This window comes from Anopheles coustani, chromosome X (genome assembly GCF_943734705.1).
Source record: "Anopheles coustani chromosome X, idAnoCousDA_361_x.2, whole genome shotgun sequence".
Lineage (NCBI taxonomy): Eukaryota > Metazoa > Arthropoda > Insecta > Diptera > Culicidae > Anopheles > Anopheles coustani.
In genome coordinates this window covers 18,036,246-18,060,230 of record NC_071290.1, presented here as the reverse complement: position 1 = coordinate 18,060,230, position 23,985 = coordinate 18,036,246, and the positions used below count along the sequence as shown (strand labels likewise).

Here is a 23,985-nt window from a genome sequence, read left to right as displayed (position 1 = left end):
TGAAGGCGGAGAATGTTTTCAACGTCCGAAATCCGCTCGGCTGTGTGTTTCGCCGAACCTTCAACGTAAACGGATCGCCTGCGACGTGAGACGTTTTGCACCGTGAGGATTTTCGGCAGTGCATGCGCCTTTTTTGATGACAGCACACCCGAAACACTCTCCTTCAATCCAACGGAGTGTACGTCCTGTCTCACTCCATCTCCCGTCCACTGCAGGCACAATTGATCTGGAACCCTGACCAACCTCAACAGCCGATCATCGTCAGTCGATGATGTCCCCTGAATGGAATGATCGGATGGGTTGACCTTTCGTCCATCAGCGTCATACATTTCAACCGATACAGTGTCGTAGCCGAGCAAGTGCGGGTTCGAGTTCTCGAGTACGCGTCCTCGATCGGTGACTGCGGTAGTGGTGTTGGTGTATTCGTGTCCCGTGTTTACGTTCATCTCCGGGGTGTCAGTGACGATTAGTGGACTGTAAACAAACTGACCCTTGCATACGGTTAGCTCGCGATGGGGTGTGCAGCTATTCCTGGAGGAGATGCTCGTCGCGACGTGGTCATCCTTCCTGTCCGCGTTGTGGGTAAACTCCAGCCCGTGTGCAAGTGCCAAGCTGTGACACTCGCTGGCCACTTCCGCATTTCCGCAATGCGTGTTGCACCCATCCGCCATCGCGCCTCCATCGCTCGTCGATCTCGTCCCCATCGCGCTCTCACGCGTCTCGCGTGCGGTGCTCGACGGCCCACCGCTCTCCGTTGCCGTACCCGTTATCGTTTCGTGCCGGTCTCCGATGCTGAGCTTCCTCCGTTCGGCTCGGGGATAGTCCAAACTATCGGAACATCGACTCCATCGCGCAAAATCCTGCGATTGGTGTTCCTGGATGCTTCCCGACCGGGTCGAACGATCATCCGTGATCGTCAGTGCGTGGGGCCAGCTTCGGTCGCTGGGGTCTGGGGTCGTTGATGCTGCCACGCCATGACTTGCGACAGGTTGTTCACCCGAAGTGAGGTGAACGCTCGGCGGGTCGCTTGGCGCCATCGTGGATTCGGCGGCAGTGCAGTGGCTCGACGGGTCGCTCGGCGCCATCGCGAAATCGGATGGCCGCGTTCCCGGAGCAGTGTGGTGGCTCGACGGGTCGCTCGTCGCCATCGCGAAATCGGCTGGCCGCGTTCCCGGAGCAGTGTGGTGGCTCGACGGGTCGCTCGTCGCCATCGCGAAATCGGCTGGCCGCGCACCCGGAGCAGTGTGGTGGCTCGACGGGTCGCTCGTCGCCATCGCGAAATCGGCTGGCCGCGTTCCCGGAGCAGTTTGGAGTTTGGACGGTTCCCGTTGGGCCATCCTTTTCTCGAGCGCGATGAGGTGCTCCTCAAACTCCAACTCCCTTTGCGAGATTTTGATCTCGAACGCTTCTCGTTCCAGCGCGAGACGTTTCCGCGCCAGCTCTAGTTCGCGATCGATGATGGTTCGTTTTGCGCGCAATGACGACGCTGCACTCGCGCTTCCATCTGAACCCGCGTCACTATGTGTTTCGTTCTCCATTGGACCGGCGACTCGCGATGTAGACCCTTTGGTTTTATAACACCGTACGAATAACACCGAATTCGCGACGCAACACTGTTTTAGACGACCGGGCACTTTCACTTCTATCCGCGGTGCAAACCCTCCGGTTTTACAGCACCGTTCGAATAGAGGAAACTTAATTTGTGGAATGTCGGTTCCACAATGCTCACACAATAATTTGTGGAATGTTAGTTCCACACTCACAAACCTAATTTGTGGAATGTTGGCAGTGATATTGAAATAAAATTTGTCGGAATTTTCGGTATCGAAGAAACCACAAATTAGTGTCTTTATTCCGATCTAATTATCACGCCAACGTTATCGCGAAGAGGCCTTATGGTGGCTCGCGCAGCCCTTTTATCCCCTTCGTGGCCTAAGCCCCATCGATGCTGCATGGGCCTCGGCCGCTGTCACATTGACTGCTGGTGCAGCTGACAGCGACGGTGTTGCGGTCTCATTCTAGCCGCAACACTGCCTGACGGAACAACTAAAGGGTCTTGGCTGTGAAGTATACTTTGACAATTTTTTCAACTCGCCTGCTTTGCAACATAAACTTATTATGCAGAACACCAAAGCCTGCGGCACGGTTCGAACGAATAGAAAAAATGTACCAAAGTCTTTACCAGCAGATAAAAGTATGAAAAGAGGAGACATCCATGCCTTAAGTACAAAGGGTATAATATTCGTAAAATGGATGGATACCAAAGCAGTCCATATGTTGAGTAATTTCATATCTCCGGTGCCAACTAGCACAGTAAAGAGGAGGCAGACAGGAACTGCTCAAAAAATAAATGTTACATGTCCAGAAGTAGTGATACGCTGTAATAAATTTATGGGCGGTGTGGACCTTATGGACCAACGAAAAGTATGCTACGAGGTTGATCGCAAAGCCAAAACCAAATATTACCTGCGCCTCTTTTTTGACATGTTAGATATTTCTATGAATAACTCTTTTTTAGTGTACACAAAGTTGCACGCAAATCACCGAATAGAAGGTCCTCTTTTGAGCAGCCTTGAATATCGCCAACATGTAGCACGATGTCTTATAAATAATGTTACATGTAGACAGCGATCAAGACCCTCTTTAGTCTGCTCTGATAAGCTCCGGATTGGAAGTAAACGTAATTTGCCAGCGCATAACATGCAAAAGGCAGAAAGCCTTAAACGATGTGTCAATTGTGCAAAACGACGAATAGAAAATAGGACACATAATAGATGTGTTATGTGCAACGTCCATTTGTGTTTCACAAGTAAACGTAATTGTTTCGAGGATTACCATAAATAATATTTAATTTACTTGTTTTTGAGAATTTGTATCATCTTAATTGTATTGTAAAGCTAATAAAAGAAATTTCGATATTATAAACCATACTCGACGTTTATTTACTGTTATGGCCCATAGGGAAACATATTTCCCATGAAATTATAAAAAACCTACACAAACTAGGTTTTTGCATGTAGCTAGGTTTTTCTAGTGATATTCTCTTATTTTACACCCCAACTAGCCAAAATATTGTGTTGTATTGCAAATTTTAGTCTTGAATAACTTACGGTCCTGAAAGGGTTAAATATGATATACAGCAAATAGCTAGTACCCATTATCTATAAAAAAAATTGAAAACCCTCAAATGAGGTATGAAATGTAAAGAATGGAAATAAATGTATACTACTACTATTACTGCTACACTGAGACAGCTTCGCTTCTCAAAATCCTCACCAAATCTAAACCATCGCTCCTTACCAGAAGACATCGTTGTGGTCCTCAAGCAGCGAGTCGATGTGCACTGGAGCTGTCCCGGCTGCACCAAGGCCCTATCCAACCCTAGGGCCAAAGCGTTGAAAGAGGTGGGCTTGCAGGCGGGATTCACTACCGCAATAAGCGCAATCGCTGCGTCGCTTAAGGAGGCTATCATCGAACCACTGGCCGCGGAAGTGCGCGCGTTGATGCCTTCGTCGAGCCTTGGCTGTCCAGCGCAATTCAGGCGAGATTGCGTACAACCTGATCCATCCCATCCTCTGGTCGCTACTCCACGGGCCCGTAGGACCATCACCGAAGGCGTAAATAATGAAGCCATTGTGACCACCCAGCAGGCCCGGTCCTCGCCCTCATTCGCAGCAATCGTCGGAAGATCCCGTAATATTGATCGCGATATTATTGCAGGATCAAACACTGCTTCCTCGCCGAATCTGATTGCCACCCAGGACAGAAGGCCTTCGCGTTTCTGGCTGCATGTAGTGGGCATTGCACCGATGGTCACAGTGGCCCAATTAATTGCATCAGTGCAAGGACGGCTCGACACCGATGATGTGATCGCTTTCTCGCTCCTGGGTAAGGGAATTGATCCCTCTCTTTCAAGGTACGAATCCCCACGTCCTGTCGGGAGAAAGCGTTCTCTCCTGTTGGGGTGCGAGTCAGAGAGTTTGTACAATACGTTCGCCAGGAGAATCGTATAAACCAACCAGCACTACTTGACTCACCACTCTCACTCTCACTCGCATCTCACCATGCAAAACGGTCACTACCACCACACCGCTCCTCACTACACTAACCGGACACTTCTACACTCCGCTACGCACGTCTTCAGCGTCAACGCCAGGAATCACTACGTCTTCCCCCGTACCTGGTCGCAGGCTACACGTGCAACCGTGGCCCCTCCACGTAAAAGGAGGCGAGGTCCAGCTGGTGGTGAAACTAGCCCAAACCAGCCGAAAGTAGATGATTTCTTTCGTCCAATATCAAACTCAGCGAGCTAATTCACGTTGTGGTCCTTGCGCTGCGCCTAAGTTATCGAAACTATATTTTACATACCAAAACCTTCGGGGCCTTAGAACCAAACTAGTCGATTTTCGTCTCGCACTGTCGGAAGCTGACTTTGATGTGGGAGTCTTCACTGAAACGTGGCTAGATGACAATATCCCTAATAATTTGTTTCTGGATGAAAGCTTCGAATGCTTTCGCTGTGATCGTTCGTCTAACACTAGCATTCACACTCGAGGCGGAGGGGTGATGATTGTATGCTCGTCTAAATATGCGTCAAGTTTAGTCTCTACTAGTGTTACTAGCCTAGAAGCTGTGTGGGTAAGGCTGGCGTTCCCGAACTCTTTTGTGTACATTGCCCGAGCGCCACCGCGCTTTGTAAAACGCGCTTCGTACGCATGGTGACTTTTACTTCGTTTTCAGATTTATCGCGACGCGGCAGACGCGGTGAGCCGAAGTTCAAACGAATCCCACCGAATGCTCATGAGTACGGGTGCTTGGAACATGCTCTCCAAGAGAGATATTCTGCCGTCCCGTGTGGAAGAGATGCACTCTTCAAATGCGTTTCGCTACTCGCGCTATGACCAAAAAAATGTATGCTTTCAACTCTCACTCCCTGATGTTTTCACCTGTTTACGCTCCCTCCATGTTATTCTTTCTTCTTTATTTCTGTCCACCACTGCACTATGGAGCGAAAAGAGCAAATTGCCGGGATAAAATTCGGAATCCAATGTTTTGCAATTTTTTCATTGTAATATCGTGTAATACTATTATATTACACAAAATTATGATGTTTCTGGACAATCCCGCCAGGTGGCGCTGCAAAAATCACATATTTTTGGACTTTTCTATGGGTGCATTATTTTTTCAATCTTTTTTTACATTAATTTTACAGATTTTTTTTAGTTTTATGTAAAACAAACTAAATATACAACATAATTTTCTTTCAAAATATTGTTATCTGGAATATAATTGATATTCAAAGCATTTAACGCGGACATAACGTCTCCTAACGAAGAGCTACTATCTGAATATTCTGAACTTGTACCATCATCTTCTTGGGTTTGAATTGGCAAGGGACTGTTACTATTTGAGGAGCTGTAATCTACGAAGAATGTTTTTACTGCGTCTGGGTATGGAATTTGTTTTTTATTTTTCAACGATTTAGCCAGAGATATTGTTGAAATGTATGGATCGGATGATTGTAATGCTCTCATAAAAATGTCTTTAATATTGAATTCTCGTGACATTTTACGGGCGTGTTCTCTTCTATCCCTTCTGTATATTTTATTTCTACCTTCTGCTGCTTCCTCTCCTAAGGATCCCAATGGAGCTGGGGCATTTACAATGATTTCACCTACATGCGCAAGAACTTTATGGACAGTGGAAGGCATTTTGTACCAATTGTAATGATGTATGTAAAACTTGTATGTATCTTTGCAATATAGACTAATAGTTTTTGGATTTAAAGGCTGTGAACAGTTGATGGCTATTAAAATATTTCGAAACCTTTCTATGAGTTCTGTTTCTATTTGCAAAATATCGCTCAATTTTTCTATGTTTGAAAAAGCCCGACGACAAACATTTCCCGTCGTACTATTTCCACCCATTTGCCTTGGTTCATCTACTTTTACACCAAATTCCTTGTACATCTTTTCCAATACAATTTTTTTTCGATCATTGTACATGCTTTTAAAATTTTTAGTAACCTTCCATTTTTTAAATTCAATTCTGTACGAAATGTGAAGCAAGCATTCGAAAAATCTGATCCAACAGTGCAGTGGAGATATTCCATAAGATAAATTCTCAGGAGTTGGAATAAATCCATTTTCTAAGTGCTCTACACTGTTCATTTCGGTTGGTTTTGCACCACATATACAACATGTTTGCATAGATAGAGTGTCGGTTAAATATGCCAAAATTTTTCCATCAATTAAACTCATGTAAAATGAATAGTTTACCGTCACATTACTTGTTTCATTTAGCTGAATTGTATAAGGAACTAACCTGGTTATTTGGCTTTTGATTTCGTCTACTGTTTGTAAAACTTTTTCTTTTGACTCTTTCGCAAACTCGATCACAATTGGCCTGCAAAACCTAACACTTTGAGGCATCAAGTTTATCCAGATGATATCTGAATCGTCACTGATGAACGAAAGACGGATAGGCGTTAATGCCGATACTAATAAATCACTGTCTGATGCAGTATTTTCTCCGGAACCATGAAGCGGTTGATTGTAAATGCTGTGTCCACTAGATCCGTCAATGCCCCACGAGCACAATAATACGACGCTTAGTGAATCACACAAAGAAGATGAAAGGTGTCGCAAGATTTCTGCCTTTTGTATTTCAATTATTCTACACGCAGTGTGATTAACCAACTCTTGTAGATTAACTTCAGCTTTTGTTTCACTAATAGAAATAAAATCTTCACTTGGTGCGCAGGTTTTTTTAAGTTTGTTGATTTGGTAATATGACGGAAAAACTTTTTTTGATACTTTATGCAAATCATTATACTGGGATTTTGAGAAACTATTGTCTATAAAACATGCCAACGCTTCTTCGGCAGATACTAAAACATCACTTTTGGTTGTCATTGGCATAACACTTGAAGGATTTTTCAAAAACATGTCTATCATACTCATCAGCCTTAACTGCTTTTCTTTAAAAGCTAACAACCTCACTGAGTATAATTCCTTTTCGAGATTGCCGTTGATATCTGTCTCTTTGGCCACACTTCGACGTTTATTCCTCACGCAGAGATCATTAAACTCTTTTTTTGGCCGTCCACGACTTTTGTTTTCCGTATAGGCACTAATGTCAAATGGTTTGTTCAACCAGATTTTCGAATCCTTTTGAAAATTCTTCGAGTTTCTAGCACATTTCTTCAATCTAGCCTTGAAACTTTTTTCCAGTATCATCAACTTATTAGTCACTTTCAATTTATCACACGGTTTGATGCTTACTTTACTTTCAATGAACTGTAAAGCATACCCAATGTTTTCCTTGCAAGAAGCATTGTTTTTCAAAACGTTTATGATATCATTGATTATAAAGGAACCCATCGTGAAATTATTAAATCAATCTCAGATAGATTATTTACTTGAAAACTAAAAAAACGTTGTTCGTTCTCCAAGGAGCTTTCTGACAATTGGTGTTTATGCTGTTCAAGGTAAAGCTTGAATGATGTTTTTATAAACGAACGTATGTTATATATGTATCTTTTCAAATGCATACCGCTATGGTATGCCGTTCGAAGGTCAAAATTTTAACATCTACCTTAGCTGTTACTGTATGGTTAGGGTATATTGTTTTCAAAAGCAAATATTATCAAATATTTGTGTTCACTTCTATGAGTTATCCACCCACAATTAGCGGCGTTTTACCATTAGGGTAGAAAAAGAGTGACAGGTATATCTACCCAAAATTCACGGCTTTTACAGGTAAGGGTACAAACAGAACAAAGTGTTAGTGTAGGGTACATTTATTATTATTTATTATTTTAGTGTAGGGTACATTATTCCGAGGAATTTTGGGTATAAAAAAATGGGTTTGTGAGCTGTAGAACAAGTAAAAGCGACCTGATACATTCAAAGCAAACCAAACCAAGTTTCATTCTTTGCCAGTGACTTGGCTTGTCTTTCCCCTTTTATGTGATGTTCAATCACTACCCTGCTTCACATTTTTCATTGAATGAGACTTTCAAATTTGAATGCATTGAATGAGAATTCATATTTCTTACCACACATGATGCTGCATATGGCATGATGGAGGCGCCTAGTAGCTGATAAACTATAAGCTTCACATCTAAAGTACAGAATAACGTAAAGATGCGCGCGTATGCGCAAATAAAACTATCATTTATTGTTACAAAACATTCTAGGCTATAAGTGGGTATGCATCATATTACAATCTTTCGCAATCCTTAGCGATGGCATAAGGTTAAAAACAGAAAATTGAAAAATTTTCCGGGAGTTTTGCGAAACAATGCTTAATATTTTGTGACATTCAATTTCAATTAGCTTAAACTGTCAATAATTTTAAAGCTTGATAATAAACCTTTCCAAAACTGTGCTTGGAATCCGATTCCGACCATTATTATAGGAGTTACAGACCTTCAAAGTTGATGGATTTTTTTCAATTTTTCACGCAATATTTTCACGAATCTTGACTTTGAGAGGCTGTTTCTCAGAACCTGGAAGAGCAGAGGCTCTAGTTTTTGGGTCATTTCTTAGTTTCATCTTGTAGTTTAAGAAAACATGTCTCTTTTTTCTGAAATCCAAAAATGAATTTTTGATTTTTATCCCGGCTTCGCTCCATCGTGCACTGGCCGGTGCCCTGTATTGCTGGTATCACCGGCGCTATTCGTTTTTTTTTCTTTCCTATTCTTTCAACCTCACATTCTATGGGGGACACATACATGCTCGTCTGCTGCAACTATTAGCGGCTGCCCGTATCATGACTGGATGCGTATGGTGGGGGAGGGAGAAGTTTGCTTGGCTTCCGTTGGTGATTTACTGGTGATTGGTTTTGCACGGCTAGATTTTTCTCAGTAATGAGGTAGGTTATGAAATTAGTCAGAATTTTTGTTACTTACGGTTTTCGTTTTGCATTTGGAGCACTTGTATCTTTTTTGTCAGCAGTGTGTAATTGAACACCGACGTGTTGTGATCACTTACGAGGTGAGTAAGAAATCGCTCTTACCGGTTGCACCATGGGTTCTGCCGCAGGTACAAGAAGTAAAAGCCAGTTTTATTTTTCGGTAGCATGCATCAACCAAACCGATTGCCACCACCTCTACTCCCCCTGGCCGCTTCATCGCCTGCTCAGTGTGTTGCACCGCCACCTTTGCGCTTAAGCGCCCCGGCGTCAATCTCAACCGAACCACCGCCGCTACATTATTTTGTTCGTGCATCGTCAAAGCCATCAACGCTGGTTCCACAAGGAGCAAGGCTCGAAGCTGCCCGTCCCGTGACATCTTTAACGCCGGTTACGATTGGAGCAAGGCTCGAAGCTGATGTTACCCGTCCTGCGACACCCTTAACGCCGGTTGCACAAGAGAGTAGCACCTTCGCCAGGCTCGTAGCTGAAACGGAAGATCCTTTTGGTTTTGGTCCGCCTCCAATCAGGCGCCCTCACGTATCCACCATCCCAATGGAGCAACCAACTTCCTCTCAGCTTCCTCCTAGTTCTGCTCCTCCTCCGTCTCGTTCCGACATTCCTATAATCAGTCCAGCTGCGCAGTGTCCTTGTGAAAGAGAAATCCGTGACCTGAAGCGAAGAGTAGTCGACTTGCAGGTTGCATTGGAGCAATCCGTGACTATTCTAACGCTCGACCGCTCCGCGACTCGTCTCTCGAGTTTTGTGAAACTTGAGTCAAAGGAGCAGCTTGATGGTTTCGAGGAACGCCTTCGCAGGGATACTTCATTTGCCGATGAAACGGTTGCGCATTTGAAACAGGGTATCTTGAGTTGCGATGCAAAAACTCGCATCGTGCGAAGTATAGATACCCTTTTCAGTCGCCCACTTTTCGCGGAGTGCAGCTGGACTGGAGTTGGTCGTCATCATCCTAAAATTCCTTTTCACTCCTACACAAATATAATTAATTTGTTATGCCGGGTAGCTGGAAAAGAAGATGCGGCTTCCAAAGTGTTTGTCGAGAAGGTTTTGCGTAGTCGGTTGCATCAGGCGGCGGCTCGAGTAAATTTCAACCCAGGGAGGGTTGCGTTTTGCAAACATAACCGGAGACAATAAGTAAGCAATGAAATACTAAACAATATTATAACTAAAAAAGCCGGTTGTGTATTTTCTGTTCTTTTTTTTTCAGGTGGGATTCAGGCGGTTCATACAGACACACTCAAAAACGGCCCTTTTCAGGGCCACTGAATAATAATACAAAGAATGGTTTTGTTTACATTCATTTAAATGTTTATATGATTGATTTATAAATCATAAAAAAAAACATTTCTTCTTCTTGGCGTAACGACCTCTTGGTCATGCTTTCCCTGACTTGTTTCCGTGTTGTACGTGGATAGTCAGTCCTCTCCGGTCTCGGTTGGGATTCGAACCCACGCCGTCGAGGTGGTGAGCCCCGGCGCTCATGGGCCGATTTTCTACCCGGCGCTACCGCTCGGCTGTCGCGGACTCCCTCATTTAAAAAAAAAATTTATTCACAATTATTTTACAAACTCAGTTTAGCAGTTTACAATTAAGATGGCACTAAGGTATGAATCAATGGAGTGAACACCGTAAATCCGGGTCGTTTGTATGAATCAAGTGCCACTAATTTACACTTTATCGTATCTGTGTTGAATTCAGAATCTTCAGCGGCAAGACTGGACATTCTTCCCAGGTAAACATTAAGGAAGGTTGAGTTACAAGGAAAGGAGAAGTAAACATCCGCATCTATTACTTCTTTTCCTGTAATTTTTATAGCTCCACCAGCTCTCCTTGCACTGCTATAGCGCACAACTCGAAGATCTTTGGTCAAAAACCATCCGTTGATACTGTTATCCCAAAGCTCAAAGTCGTTCATTCTCAATCCAACTCTATCGCCTCGTGGAATGAGAAACGGTCCAGTTCTACGCAGCTGATGATGTGGTATTCGAATTTTATCGCACTCCGACTGACGGTTCGATATTTGTTCCAAGCATTTGTTTCCATGTCGCAAACGTCGTTTCAACGGCTGTGCTGCATTCTCAAACGGATAAGTGGAAATTTTATCCAGAGGCCCGAATCTGTTTACATCCTCAAAAATATGCAGTAGATTGTGAACGTTGCTGGAAATGAAACCCCTGCCAAATTTTTCACCGTATTGCCGAACGAAACATTGTAGCATATCATCCGCTTTTGGCCAATGTTGTCTGTACTCCACTGTTGATAAAATGGTGATAGCGCACGAATACAACATAAAGTGTTTGTAATCTTCTTCCTCTATGATGTCTTCCAGAACGACCGGACCCACGTAGTGCAGAAAACTCCGAAACTCCGTTGCCTTCCAATTGTTGATGTCTTTCAACGACCGCATCTTACGATTGATTTCCAACGGCAATGTGATCTCCAACAGCCTAGTTGAAATTATTTTGCTGATCTCCGAGGGCCAGCTGGGGAATCCCCATTTTCCAACTAAGCGTCCTTTCAGTAATCGTCTAGTGACTCCGTGATCGATAAGATGCAGTCGGTCAGCTACGACCATATCTTTGATAATATCGAACCGATTCAAATCTAGGAGCGGGGATCGTAGAGACGTCTTCTGATGCTCGGGATAGCCATGTTCGGCGAAAACCTCATGAGTCCTAGCAGACGCTTTCTCTACCGGATAAGCAGTTGTACCGGACGTATGGCTGTGCTCTCCTACGCAAACACATTTCTGGCATCCATTCAGCGAGTTGTGACCATATACACATTTTAGCGCTGTCCTGGCTTCGGTGTCTGCCACGATGAGGTGGATTACTACTCGAACAATGTGGCCGTTAAAATTTATTCCTTCGTTGATAACCACATTTGCCTCTTCGACGAAAGGACGTAGGACCTCTTCTACACTTTGTGGTTTTTTATATCCATGGAACACAGAAACGTACATCGGTTTGATATGAGGCATTCCATGTACGCTAGCCATCAAAGGCCAAAGTACAGCAGTACTGCTTGCACTGATCGAAATGCCGTCGTATCCAAAATTTAGTTTCAACTCCGACACTGAAGTCATGTCCTCGTCTTTGAAGCAGGTCACCAAACATTTCCGAAGTCCGTTGTACCACAATTTGCCTCCTGATACCTCGCTGATTCCTGTAGCTTTTCTGTTGGTTTTTTGCAGGGTTCTTGGATCCATTGGCAACACAAACTCAGTCACTTTTTTTCTCATGATAGCGAGGAACATCCGTAATGTATCCTGATCGACATCTTTCAGCACAGACCACGTGCGAAAGCACTCCTCTGCTTCCATCACGTCGAACATCGCGAACTCATCGTAGGGCTCATATCTAGGCTCTTGAGGCTCGTCGTCGCACTCGTAGGGAGAAACATGCACCACTTCTTCATCACTATCACAAGGAACGAAAGAAGTTCCCTCTTGCGCAAGTTCACTTTCTATCTGCCTTACACGTTTTGCATGGCTACCGGTTGCACGTTGTTGAACAAATCGATTTTTGTCATCTGCCATTTTTGCCGTCGCTGACTTTTGACTATCTGATAAATCGCAGGGTATAGTACAACTCTCGTTGAATATTCCTTTCGTAATGACACAACACAATGTTTATAAAACAACAACAGTACAAGCAAGCCGCGGTGCGCGATTCATTGCAGCTGTTTGAACGGATGGAGAACAAAACAAACCAGCGCAAAAAAGAATCTCTACCATCGATAGAGCCAAACAGTTATGAGTATTCCAAGCTGCTCTTACTCGCCGGAGTGCGTGCTCGACCAGAGCGGAGGCATTTAAACCTCTCGCGGAGCGAATTCGTATGGCCAACGCGTTTCGGTTTTTGCTCTTCATGTAGCGATCGATCGCGCTGGAACAAACCCGAGCGAATTGATGGGCGCGGTAAGGAGAGATTTCAGGCGGAGACGGGACTGAAAAATTTCTGCGTTGGTATAAAAGAGACAAGGCTATCACCAGCTCGCTCTTGCCCATTAATTTCCAGCCTAAACCCGAAGCTTGTGGCGCTTGGGTGGTGCTGTCTACATTCCGCCGGGGTCAAGCTCCGATATGCGAATAATAAACATTTTACGTGACAGTGTGAGCGAAGTATTAAGCAAATTACGCACCAATGATTGTATACTCTTGCTGGGCGATTTTAATCAGCCTTCTATTTCGTGGAATACGCATGGTTCACACGGCCAAATATTTGAACCGCACACAACCTCAGCGGCGGGCTCCTGCTTTGTTGACTGCTTGAACTATAACAACCTTATTCAATTATGCGGGGTTATAAACTGCTCGAACCATGTCCCAGATTTAGTCTTGACGAACGCTGACAATGCACCATTGTGCTCAAAAATGTCTATGTGCGAATCTACTATAACAAGCGCGGACCCACATCACCCGCCAGTTGACCATATCGCTGAGCGTTTTGTCGACCAGATCGTGTCAGCCGTCCATTCCTGTACCCCCACCACCTATTCCCCTCCTCTTAAACCGCTGTGGGCTGATAGAAGACTTAAAGTACTTGAAAGGGATAAGAACCGCTATCTTCGCTCCCTTCGTCGTCGACCATCTGAATATAGCAAACGTTTATACAAATACATGCCGCTTCAGCTTGTCGTATATACAACAGGGCTAGGTATCGGCTCTACAAAGCGAGGCTACAAATCCGCTTCCATGCCAACCCTCACTCCTTTTGGCGCTTCGTTAATTCCCGTAGAAGGTCACAGGTTCTGCCGTCAGTTGACTTTGGGTGAGAACTCAGCCTCCACCGCGTATGATAAGGCTTCCCTTTTTGCTGCCTATTTTGCATCCGCCTTTGATGCGCCTGTTGGCGGTTTTTCGAATGGTCTAGATCTCACACCTGAGAATGCCAATCTTACTCTCCTGGCCCAGACGGCATTCCAGCTGCTGTGTTAATCAAATGCCGCCATATTCTGGCTCCTCTACTTTCCCAAATTTTTACTCTCTCTATTTCACAAGGCAGCTTTCCTGCAATCTGGAAGGTTAGCTGGATTATGCCACGATTTAAAAAAGGGTCGCGCACAGTAGTGTCTAATTATAGAGGCATTTCGTTACAAAGCACCTGTGCTAAAACTTTCGAATCTACAATCTTCCCATCACTACTGCATGATTGCAAAGCTTATATTAGCCACGAGCAACATGGTTTCATGCCAGGCCGCTCTACTGTCACGAACCTAATATCGTCCGTATCAGCTGCATTGGAGAAACTTGATCGTGGTGGTCAAGTGGATGCCATATACACTGACTTTAAGGCTGCGTTTGATCGTGTCTGCCATCCGATCTACTGGCCAAGCTGGCAAAACTGGGATTTACGCCCAGCCTATGCACCTGGTTTACGTCATACTTGTCCCAACGTACTGGTGTTGTCAAGATCGACGATGCTTGTTCAGCAGCTTTTGGATGTCCTTCAGGTGTTCCTCAGGGTAGTGTTCTTCTCTCTCTTTATTAATGATGTCTGTCAAATTCTTCCCTCTAATGGTCATCTTCTCTTTGCAAATGACTTAAAAATCTTTCTATTATCTCTTTCTCTCGCTCTAAACTACCGCACATGGGACAATACACTCTAAACGGACACGCTAACCAAAAGGTGTCTGAAATTCGGGATCTGGGCGTCATATTGGACTCTAGACTCTTCTTGCATAAACATCACGCGCAGGTGCTTAGCTCGGCATTAAGAACATTGGGGTTTGTCCGCCGCCTCGCTCAAGAACTGACGGATCCTCAATGTTTGAAAAAAATGTATTGTGTCCTAGTTCGCCCAATACTACAGTATGCGAGCGTAGTATGGAGTCCGAAGGAGGTTACCTGGATCGCTAGGATTGAAAGGGTGCAATAACTTTTTACCCGGATTGCAGCTCGCCGCATTATACCGAACCATGACATTCCTCTCCCGCCCTAGGAGGTAAGGTGTCAAATTCTGGGCCTTCCTTCGTTGGAGACCAGGCGGGCACATACTCAGGCTTTACTGATTGCTGGCCTTCTATTGGGTACAACTGATGCGCCCTCCTTACTCCAACAAATTCCACTCTATGTCCCTTCCCGATCCTTAAGAACTCGTCCCCCATTGGCTCTTCCCAACCGCCGTACTCGTTATGGTAGTGACGATCCCCTGCTTGAATGTCTGCGACTGTTCAATGCTTGCTCTGACCACTTCGATTTCCAGCACTCCATATCTGCCTTCCGCTCTTTCCTTGCAGCACATGCACTTCCTTCCTAGAAGTTTTCCTTCCATTTATTTCCTTACCTTATTCACGCTCTGGCTGACGCGAGATATCGAACCAAGTACCATTCTGGCCGTCTTCAATCTGCCTAAGTCAATGTAGTAAAGTATTATTATACCTGTGTTAATCTTAAGCAGTATTTGCATAGCCCTAGAGGCAAGCAATAACATAAACAAATAAACATAAACATAAACACAAACCAGTTTTCTATAATCCTGACAGGAAGCTAACTTGTTCAACTATCCACATACTCACAACAACATATCCATACCCACTAGCATACAAGGCAGAAGTAGAGAAGCAATTAGAAAAACTGCTTCACGATGGCATAATTAGACCATCTAGGTTAGCATGGAATTCACCTGTGTGGCTTGTCCCCAAAAACATGGACTCTTCAGGTGAAAAGAAATTCCGACTAGTAATAGACTACCGTAAGATTAATGAAAAAAAAATTTCAGATAAATACCCCATGCCCGAAATAGCTAACACCATAGACCAACTAGGCGGCAATAGTTATTTTACTACTCTCGATCTCGCTTCGGGATTCCACCAAATCAAAATGAAAGAAGAAGACATCGAGAAGACAGCATTCTCAGTCAATTATGGTAAATATGAATTCGTTCGTATGCCATTTGGCTTGAAAAAACGCGCCCGCAATTTTTCAAAGGTATTGCGAGACCACATCGGTAAACGATGTTTCGTTTGTATCGATGACGTAATAGTCGTAGCTAACACCCCTCGAAGAACACCTGGAAAACTTAGAAATCGTCCTAAAAACCCAGCACGAAGCCAACCTCAAAATCCAGTTGGACAAAACAGAATTCCTGCATAAATTAGTCGAATTTCTTGGTTACATCATTACAGACAGAGGCATAAAACCAAATAAGAAAAAATAGAAGCAATAAAAAAATTCCCTGAACCAAAAATCTTAAGCATGTCAGAGGATTCTTAGGAATGATGGGATACTATCGGAGGTTTATAAAGGATTTTTATAAAATAGCCAAACCCTTAACTAAACTCCTAAGGGATGGAGCTGAGCGGCAGCAGTTCCACGTGTCTATAGGGTTTTGTTTTGTATTGTTGCTCCGTTTGCTTGTCGACGTAGATTGGCCGCAGCTTGCCATCGCCCGCGAACGTTTCTTGCACACTTCCAGCGTGTCACTGAACTGGAACAGAACCAACGGGAAGACTTCAAACGAATATAATATTTTAACTAGATCAATAGCAAGGAAAATTGTAGGAGAAGCGGCAAACCTTTTGAGTACCAACGCTGTTCTAAGCGACTGGGAGACAATCAAATCTAATTTCTTCTGCACTATAAAGATATGAGAAGTTTAGAAATTTTATGCCGGGATCTACAAGAATGAATCAATCCATAGCTTCTTCGTAAGGATTCATGAGGTTTACGAAGCAATCCGGATATTATTACAAATGGATACAGCATATGCCCTTGCCCCCTGGACCGCACTTATTAGCACTATATGCAGATCAAGCAATAATGGCATTATGTAAAGGTCTAGATGCAACATTTTTTAATAACTTCCTTTTGAATAACGATAAGCCAAAGAGCTTGGCAGATGCGTTCCAAAGGTGCTGCATGTATGAAGCTCGCTGCATTATACCTAACCAGGCCTCGCACAGCCACAGTAACCAAAACAACATGGTACCACCCCAGCAGTACTAACGAAATAATTTTCACAAAGGACAATCTGGACAAGGTCGTTTTCCCCAAAACAGAAACAATGGGTATAATATGTATCCACAGACGGGAAATTTTTCAAATCAAAGATATGTTTTTCCTCCAAATAACTTGGCTCAAAATTATTATACGCAGCCTTATAATAACACAAATCATGGAAATTAAAATCCTTCCCGAAATCTACAATACCCAGAACCAATGGAGGTGGATCCATCCTTAAGAACAAATTTTACAAATCAACCGGATCAGAAAAGATATAGGCCTGCTTCTTCACAGCAAATATCAGCTTATCTGATAGATTTAGGTTCTAATACAGGTCCACCAGCAAGGCCCGAAGCTGACTATAATCAGAAATATCAGCCACAACGGTCCAATATGCAGCCACCAAGGGACGAAGCGTATACCCAGGGATATGCTGAAACGAATTTTTTAGACCATTCCGCAAATTGGTAAAACCATTCCTCCCATACATCATTTTGCGGACAGTGTCGGAAGAATTTCCATTTTTAATAGATAGTGGATCAAACATACATTTAATATCATTTTTTAAATGAAAATGAAACATGTTAGATAATGAATGTGGCTTTGTAGAACGGTAATGTTGCCATGCCATCGATGATGCGTTGTTGCCATTATAGAGCGCAAGTTGTCAGATGAAACCTGCTACTTGTTATTGTTTTGATGGGACTTTGGAATAAAAAGCCGTAAAATGCTGTAAAAAGCCGGAAAATGCTGTAAGCCTGGAAAAACGAACGTTGTTGCAGATGCCTTAAGTCGAGCAGTATATTCAATGACCGCTACGCAACATTCTGCAGAAGAGAGCGATACCTTTTACATTCCTTCAACAGAGGCTCCTTTGAATGCCTTTAGGCACCAAGTCATTTTAAAAGAAGGACAAGATAATGTAGAAATATCTCACCCATTCCCAAATTTTAAACGGATATCAGTAAAAAAACAAAACACAGATGAACGAAATATACTAAAACTATTAAAAGACCATTTTAATCCATCGAAGTTGAACGGATTTTTCACTTCAGAATCCTTAATGAGTAAGATACAGGAAGTATACAAGAAAAACTTCAGCCAACAAATATTTTGAAAATACGTTTCACTCAAAGAAAACTAGAGGATGTAGAATCTAGTACCAGACAGATGGATATTATAAACGATGAACATAATAAAGCCCATCGCGGATTGGAGGAAAATAAAGCGAAAATTTTAAGAAAATAAAGTAAAGTGAAACAATTTATAAAGAACTGTCGCTTATGTAATGAATGTAAAAATGACGGAAACCCTTTAAAACAACCAATTTAAAAAACCCCATTACCCAAGGAACCTTTAGAAATAATGCACATAGACATTATTTTCTTAGAGAATCACTACTTCCTCACGTGCATAGATAAATTTTCAAAGTAAGCTCAGGCAAGGAAAATAGGATCTAGAGCCACAGTGGATATCATTCCCGCTTTGAAAGACATGATAATGAAAATAAAACCACCCAAGATGTTGGTAATGGACGGCGAAAAATCATTTAATTCTGGAGAAATCACAAATCTGTTAAACATTTACAATATAGAATCTTGTGTAACAGCAACAGGCAGAAGTGAGATGAATGGCATTGTTGAGCGATTCCATTCAACCCTTTTGGAAATTTATCGGATCACAAAATCCGAGAATCCAAGCATTACTACGATCGAAATCATGGAGCTAGCGTTATTCAAATAAGAAGTTTAAAATTATAACACCAACAAATAATAATCCCAAAATATTAGAAAAAGATTTAGAGAATATTAAGATATAACAAGAAAAAGATGTAAGATATTACAAAAGGGATAAAACAGAATCTATTGTACCAGACCAGGCGATGGCTTATATGAAAACGAAACGAAGATTAAAACATGCCAAACCGTATAAAAAAATTGATATTGATAAGATAAATAGAACCACAGTTACAACAAAGCAAGGAAGTAGAGTACATAAGAATGACATTAAAATTAAAAAGGCTTAATTATTTTTTCGCAGGATCCTGCCTAGTGCTCCTGTTTAGTTCCCTAATTGAAACACAATTCACAACGATTATCGAAGAAGAATTTACGAACGCGTACGAAATGTTGAAAAACACATTCCCTATACGAAGAACTAAAAGATGGGAAACGCTAGGTACGGTATGGAAATTTATAGCAGGTACACCTGCTGCGAATGATTTAAGATTAATAAATTCTTCCATAAATGAGCTCATAAACAATAACAATGTACATGTTGTGAAAACAACGGTCCGATAGGCAAGTTTAAATTGAACCGGTTGGAGCCGTCAACAGAAAGCAGTAGTAGTGGTGAGAAGCTGCGTCCGCTAGCTGGTCAAGGACCGTAGGGTCCATCCAAGAAAGAGACGACCAGCTGACGGGCGCGGCTGATAAAATGATAAACACTCCAGCCGGGACAATGGCTTTTTCGGTCAAAATAAGTGGAAAAAGGAACACATAAATTTTAGCGTTTGGGACTCTAGAACAAAAATAAAGAATACCACTGCTTAAAAAACGTGTTTTGAAAAAGAAAGAAGGAGAAAGAAAAAGAGTTGACCGAAAACCTGTTGCAGGACGCAACAGCACAAGTTAAAATTAATAGGGACCTCTCACAGCAGCTCACGGACACCTTAGATCGTATTCGAGTCAAGTTGAGAATCACGAGAGACACCTCAATAGAATTTTTTTCTCTAAATATTCTATTAAATTTGAAAATCCTGTCCGAAAATTAAGTTTAATTACAGACAGCATTGTCTTAGCGAAGTTGGGAGTAACAATCCCTCGTATTTTGAATAGAAAAGAAATGGATATGATTGTAAGAAACGTGCGAAAACAGAATCTAACTATTCATACTACAACCGAGGCGCTTTCATTTATAAACACGAAGATAGTGACGGATAATAACGAAATTTTGTTCATAATTAGCAGTCCGAAGCTAAGGATCGAATCATAAAAAAAATTCAAGTGTATGCGGTTACGAATAGAGATAAGAAAATACAGGTTCCACACTCCCTCTACCTATCCTCCGATAAGAAAGCATTCGTGGTAACAACATTGGAACAAATGATCTATAAGATGGAAGACCTAGAGGAAGACAACTCGTCGTGTGTTCCCAAAATCATTTAAGGCGGGAATCCAGCATGTAATTTCTTCGTTGATACCGCCGAAAAAGAGTTAATCAACTTAGATGCTACACACGTTATAATCAATTCGGCCGTTGATTTCATACTGGACTCCACATGTGGAATTGAAAGGAGAAACCTAACTGGATCATTTCTCGTACAGAGTTCCCGGGATCGCCATTGAGCTTGCCAATCTACGGCGTACACATCGAGCCACAGAAGATGCGAAACCTGAGCCTAGAACATCTTCACTCCCTACATCTCGAGCTACGCAGCGAGATGAGGCAGATACGGCTGGAGACAGACAGCATCACATGGACGACATGGTCGCTTCCAAGCCTAATAGGTACGCTACTTCTGTGCATCATCGTCATGTCAGTATGCTACCTGATTTGAATTCGGAACAACAAGAAAACCGAATTGATCGTCAACACTCATCAAGTACAGCCAACATCGCCAGCGTCCAGCGAATCCAAGAGTTCATCTTACCAGCCGCTGACAATGATGGAACTTTTTCGTACGGAGCCTCAAATTTTAGAGAGGGCAAGTTATAGGACGGCTACCTCCCACCGTCGCCATCCTTCACCGACTACCCAACACGGCTCCAGACGCACGGCTTATTCCACCACAGGCTACAGGACGGCTACCCGTCACCGTCGCCATCCTCCACCGGCTAGGCGACATGGCTCCAGACACTCGGGTTATTCCAGCACGGGATGGTTACTCAAATTACGGCTCAAATTTTCGCTCCTTACAAAAAACAAGGGAATCAGAATTCAAAAATCCTACTTACCGAAAGCCGCCAAAAGATTGCATGAAGTGTGCTAACAGAGCTAAAAGAAACAAATTAAACTTTTGTAAATTTTAAGCAATGTTATACAGAAATAAGAATAAAGTTAAATTACTTACTTCATTCCCTTTGATTTCCGCTGCTGCTAAATGATTGAAGTGTTGCAAAAAGCATCTTATTCGTGGATTAAACAGAACTGCCTCGTATCCATTCTGCTTGTACAATAATCAACAATTGCATCATTGTCTACTTTTTTAAACCCCTTCCTTAAGCTTAACACTTTGTTGATTGGAGACGAAGATCTTCATCTGTATTTGACTGCACAATGTTGACGGGCAGACGAACATATCCGTGCACACCGATGCACGGCTTGCTTAACACTAGAACTACCTTACCAGCCATTTTGACTGGTCAGGTACTTTTTCAATCAAATTTATTTCTTAAGGCTGAACAATTCCACCAAATGTTAATGCGTAACTTTCACACATCCAATGGAATGTTCATTTTTATGTATTCAAACATAAAATTTTCTTTTTAATATTGAAAATATTTGCGCTAAAGTTTCAAGCGTGAAAATCGCGGTAGCTCTAGTGTAAATAGAACATTTGTTTTATTTGTTCGATACGTTGTTACCATTTCGATTGTTCGTTCGTAACCGATTAATATCGGCCTTATTTTTCGTTGGAATGCTCGTGTAATTGCTCGTTACCATTGCTAGTTGCTATGCTCGTGAACGTACTCGCGGCGAACCTCGGTGAGAGCAGCTAGTTTTAGGTAAAAAGCGTAAGTTATCCAAGTGTTACAACGGAGAAAAATAAAAAAGAATGTATTACATCATACTCATACACATTTTATTTCTATACTTACCATACACTCACTAAAATGATCAAACGGTCATTTCTGTTTTGAAACAGAATGGACAATGCATCTGTTTTCAAAGAAACGTGAACAATGCAGATAGACATCCTGTCCATTCGTTTCTCAAGTACACATAGTTTGACGAACGAAAAAAATAGGTTTTACTAACATGATTCAACAAGACATAAATAGGCTTAGTGAAACAGATTATATCGAGGAATCGCAAACGACTAACCAAGTTGAAATTTTTGTTCAACATTTAGAAACAAACGTCTTGTTACCAATCTCAAAGCTTCAAATCGTGTACAAAGCAATCACAGTAACCACAATCAACTTTCGTAGCTAGCGGCAATAGTAAATGAACTGTGTTTTTCCACTCAATTATCTTGTAATCCAGTTACAAAAGCACACACGAATGCACGGAACTTACAGTATAATGCACGGAACTAACAGTATAAGCTTGTTTTCCATAATGCCAAATAGTGTGCGCCATTTTCCGTGACAAACTTAATTCACACACCGTTCTTCACTATCACTTTTCCTGGAAGTTACACTTGCACGGCTTTGCGGATGAAAATGAGAGGAAACCAAAGGTGGCTTATTAGACACCTGACAAGCTGTTGCATACTGAGCAAAATGAATGAATTTTCCTCTTCATTACTTTTCCAAATTTTCGCTCCTTATAAAATTAATCAACATTCAAAAATCCTACTTACCGAAAGCCGCCAAAAGTTTGTCTGAAGTGTGCTAACAGAGCTAAAAGAAACAATTTAAACTTTTGTTAATTCTAAGCAATGTTATAGAGAAATAAGAATAAAGTTAAATTACTTACTTCATTCCCTTCGATTTTCGCTGCTGCTACATGATTGAAGTGTTTAGCATAGCATAAACCATATTTGTCAATAGTCAATAGTTGCAGCGCTGTTGTTTGCGCCGTGCTATAATCGCGTAATACTTATGAAGTTCTTTAGTTAATTTATAATTAAATTAAATTTAGAAGTTTAATAGTTATTTCATTTAACATCCTTACTAACGAACCTTCACGGGGTGCATTAGATTTGAAAAAAGAAAGATGGAAGATTCTTGCAAAAATTAAATTTGTAATCAAATTTGGAGCAAATATTAAATTCTATGTAAATGAATCAAATTTAAAGTTTAACGACAAAAATTAGAAACAAAGAAAATTATGTCATTAAAATGCTTTACAATTTCTGCGTTTAACGTTTAATGATTGAAATGATTTTCATACGAAATAGTTCAGATTCTTCATCAAATCATCTATGTCACTAGAATGCTTTACGTTTTCTGCGTTTAACGTTTAATGATAGAAATGATTTTCACACGAAATAGTTCAGATTCTTCATCAAAGTACGCCTTTGCTTTAACCTTCATAAAGAAATCCAGTATCTAAAACAAACAGATAAGAACGAAAAATTATTCCATAAAGTATACCTTCAGGTTAAAGAATCTGAATGAGAGATCACCACTTACTTTCTATATGATATTCCGAACAGAAAAGCTTCCTTGTGAGCCCTGGGGGGTATCGGCGCTTGGACCACGATTTGTCAAGCTGGGAGAAGAGTCCCAAGTCTATCAAAAAAAATTGATTTCCACAGTTCGCAGTTAGCTTGACCGCCCGGATCCAGAAGCCTTCGTAGTTTACCAAACATCCATAGATATGTTCGGGCTCTCCTAAGTACTCGTTCCGATCCAATTGAAAATTTCCGAAGTGGCCAAGATTGCTTCAACCTTATGGCTGGTGGCAAACTCGGACGCTTCCACTATAACGAGCTCTTGTTCCTCGTGCTATTGAATGTCAGACCGGAAGGAAGCTTCATCGAACTAAAATAGAAAGCGACTTGTATTATCACGATGCATCTCTTGCGACTTGTATTATCAAGGACAGTATTAATTATCAGCAGACCCGACAATAAGTAGGCACATTCTAGAGGTAATTGAAAAAAAGGAATAACTTACCTCACTTTCGTAAACGGGTTTGTACGTTGCAGGATCCGTTGCCTCGAGCTTGATCGTTTTCACTGCCGTGGGGTTGTCATGGAACGCACTTTGGCGCCCAAAAGATACTGTGACTCGACGTGACGCAACTCCACCGTTTTAACACCCGACGTGGGACCGTCCTCCACAAGCATTAACTCAAACTGGTGCGCCTCGACCAGCTCGTTGAGGAAATGTTCCACAGCCTTTGTAAACGGCGCTCCTTCACGAAGGGCAACGGCATGCGATAGGCAGTTGGCATACTTCACAGAAGCGTCGCGAATTTCCTTCATCTGG

General features: G+C 42.3%; 1 pseudogene; it reads left to right on the top strand.

The window, feature by feature from the left end:
- Positions 1 to 3,218: 3,218 nt before the first annotated feature.
- On the top strand, positions 3,219 to 20,441 carry LOC131269387 (uncharacterized; annotated as a pseudogene).
- The last annotated feature ends 3,544 nt before the right edge of the window (positions 20,442 to 23,985 follow it).